The following is a 3,319-nucleotide window of genomic DNA, read 5'->3' as shown; positions in this document are numbered from 1 at the left end:
ACAGAATGAGGAGGCTGACTCCAGAGTCTTTGCTCAACAGCCTATATTAAAGAGCAGGCACTTTTCATGGGGGTATAAGAATGCTCATCACAGAGGGTGCCTGGGTGGCTCAGTTGTTAAGCGTCTGCCTTCGGCTCAGGTCATGGTCCCAGGGTCCTGGGATCTAGTCCCACATCGGGCTCCCTGCTCAGCAAGAAGCCTGCTTCTCCTGCTCCCACTCCCCCCTGCTTGTGTTCCCTCTCTCGCTGTGTCTCTCTGTCAAATAAATGAATAAAATCTTAAAAAAAAAAAAAAAGAATGCTCATCACAGAAAGTAATGAACTCCTAAACGGTAAATAAAACCCACCTTATTCCTCATAAGCACTGTAACCTAGGCTTTCCTAATTGTTACTGATAAAACAGGAAACACAGACTTTTAAAATCCTAAAGCCAAAAATAGAAAATTCAATCAATCCAGTCAACCAGTTAATTCGATTTATTCACTTTTAAAAAAAGTAAACAAAATCTATTCATTTCACTAAAAAAGGAATGGAAGTTTACCTTGAATGATTAATCGGTTCCATCAAAACAGACAATTTGGTGGCTCAGTGTGGGCACCAGCACCCTCTTGGGAAAGACAGCAGCATAGTCTGATACAAACAGCATGAGTTTTCATAGCTTCCATGGTAAAAAGGAGAGAGGCCAAAAGGAGGCTAAAATATCAGAGCAAAATTTGTTACATCAGTAAGATAGTACATTAAAAGCTGGGGTAATAAATAAAAGAAAAAAAATCAGACAGCAGAAACCGGCATGGACAAGAGTCTTGAGAGCATTTCTCTGAACAGGCAGGAATCTTGTAGTTTGAATTTGAAGGACCTACAGATGAAATTAACAGAAGTGAAATTTGGAAGGTCACCAGGGTGTAAATGAGATCTCTAGTCATAGCGCAAACTGAAATGACACCAAGCAGGATTGCCATTAGTTATGTAAATGTGGATGTCTATACTGACAGCCTGATTGATGTAGGCTCAAAAGGGTAAACAAGAACCAATTCAAAACATTGCCAGCTCAGAAACAATACCAGGTCTCAGTGCAGGTAACAAGGAGCCTGGGACAAAGATGAATTATCTGGTAAGAAATTGACCTCAAGGGGCGCCTGAGTGGCTCAGTCATTAAGCGTCTGCATTCGGCTCAGGTCATGATCCCAGAGTCCTGGGATCGAGCCCCGCATCGGGCTCCCTGCTCAGCGGGAAGCCTGCTTCTCCCTCTCCCGCTCCCTCTGCTTGTGTTCCCTCTTTCGCTGTGTCCCTCTCTGTCAAATAAATAAATAAAATCTTTAAAAAAAAAAAAAAGAAATTGAACTCAAGAAATCCTGGTTTTGCATGTCAGGCAACTCATCAGGAAATTAAGTTCCAGCACGCAATAGTCAAAACATGGTATTATGTGGGGCGCCTGGGTGGCTCAGTCGGTTAAGCGTCTGACTTCAGCTCAGGTCCTGATCTCAGGGTCCTGAGATTGAACCCTGCATTAGGCTCCCTGCTCTGCAGGGAGTCTGCTTCTCCCTCTGTGCCTCCCTCTGCTTGTGTTCTCTCTCCCTCTCTCTAATAAATAAATAAAATCTTAAAAAAAATCCATGGTATTATGGTGGTCATTGTGAGAGCAAATGAATATAACCTCTAACCTGAAATAAGGAATAACAATCTAGTATCAAGCTAAGTCTTCCAGTTTAAAATGGCTACCAATCCCTGATGTAGGCTTTCTCAACTTCTGAGCAAAATATCAGTAAAAACATAAAAAAATTCACAGGACAAGAAAACTGAGCTTCTCAAGGGAAGAATATTGTGAAGAAATTTAGGTCCAGCTAGGCAGTGAGGAGGGAGAAGGGCAATTTAAACACCATTTTCTTATATGCCCCACAGCTCTGCCTGGTCCTAAACATAGAAAAATAAACCACAACATGGAGCCTGTTCAAAACACATATCAATACCCAAGAAACAGAATGTTGCCTGCGACAGAATGCAAAAAACTGGCCACAATCCGTGACTCCTCTCTGCATCCATGCCCTTCACAATTTGCCTTCCTGCCATGAAAAGGTGGAGTCTCCTTTCCTTCCCCTTGAATCTCAGCTGGCCTTGTGACTTGCTCTGATCCTTATTATGCAGTGGAAGCAAAGCCGGCCGTGCCAATTCCAAAACAAAGACTCAAGAGTCCTTACACACTTCTGTGGTCTCCTGGAAACGCTTTGCTGCCATGTGAACAAGCCCAAGGAAGCCGGAGGGCGGTAAGGGACCAAGTGTGCGGAGATGAGTCGTCCCCCATGAGACCGTGCGAGACCAGCCAGCCCCCCTTTGACCTGGCGCTGGCTAAAATCTAATGATTGAGCTCAGCCAGGCGAGAAGATTACTCATCTTGAGCCCAGCTCAAATTTCTGACCTGCAAAATAGAAAGCTTAATAAATATGGCTTCAAGCCACTAAATTTGGGGGGGGTTTGTTTTACAGACTATTTGATACATGACCCTAAAGATTCCTTATTAGGAGTACAGAACCCTAATAAGGATTTATTATTAGAATCAGAACCTAATATTAGCAGATGTTTGGCAGGGTATTTTAAATACGATACATCCCCTTGTATGTTGGGAGGAATGATGTCTTTATATTCTTTGCATTAAAACCACTGTATTTTTCTTAGTAGGTGTTTGTGTTTATATGTCATGGAAGCTGTTTCTCCTTACAAAGAAAATATGGGATAAGATGGCAAGATGAGACTAAAAAAAAAAAAGGCAAGAAAACTGAAATTTCAATAGTAAAGTATGTATTGGATGCTAAATAAAACAGAACTGACCTTTAGAAAATGGATTCGATAAAACGAAAGGCAAAACTGAGACATTTTACCAGGATGCAGAGGAAAAGAACCAGAAAGAAAATAAAAAATATTGAAGTATGAAGATTTATATAAAATTTCCAAAGCTATGATAACTAAAACTATGAAAACAAAATAGGAAAAGACAACCAGACCAATAGCACACGACAGAGGGTCAAGACCACCCATCCCACTTTCCCATACATGAATGAACACTCGAACTTTGACAGGGCTAGCTTTGCTAATCAGTGGATACGGTTAGATATTTTACGTTTAAAGATAAACATATGATAAAATTTTAACAAAAGGAAAATGTTGGGCGCCTGGGTGGCTCAGTTAGTTAAGCAACTGCCTTCGGCTCAGGTCATGATCCTGGAGTCCCAGGATCGAGTCCCCCATCGGGCTCCCTGCTCAGCAGGGAGTCTGCTTCTCCCTCTGACCCTCCTCCCTCTCATGCTCTCTGTCTCTCATTCTCTATC

The sequence above is a fragment of the Phoca vitulina genome, unplaced genomic scaffold, assembly GCF_004348235.1.
Source record: "Phoca vitulina isolate PV1807 unplaced genomic scaffold, GSC_HSeal_1.0 scaffold16, whole genome shotgun sequence".
NCBI classification, from domain to species: domain Eukaryota; kingdom Metazoa; phylum Chordata; class Mammalia; order Carnivora; family Phocidae; genus Phoca; species Phoca vitulina.
The sequence above is the reverse complement of the archived record's forward strand: the minus strand, read 5'-3'. Positions refer to the sequence as shown.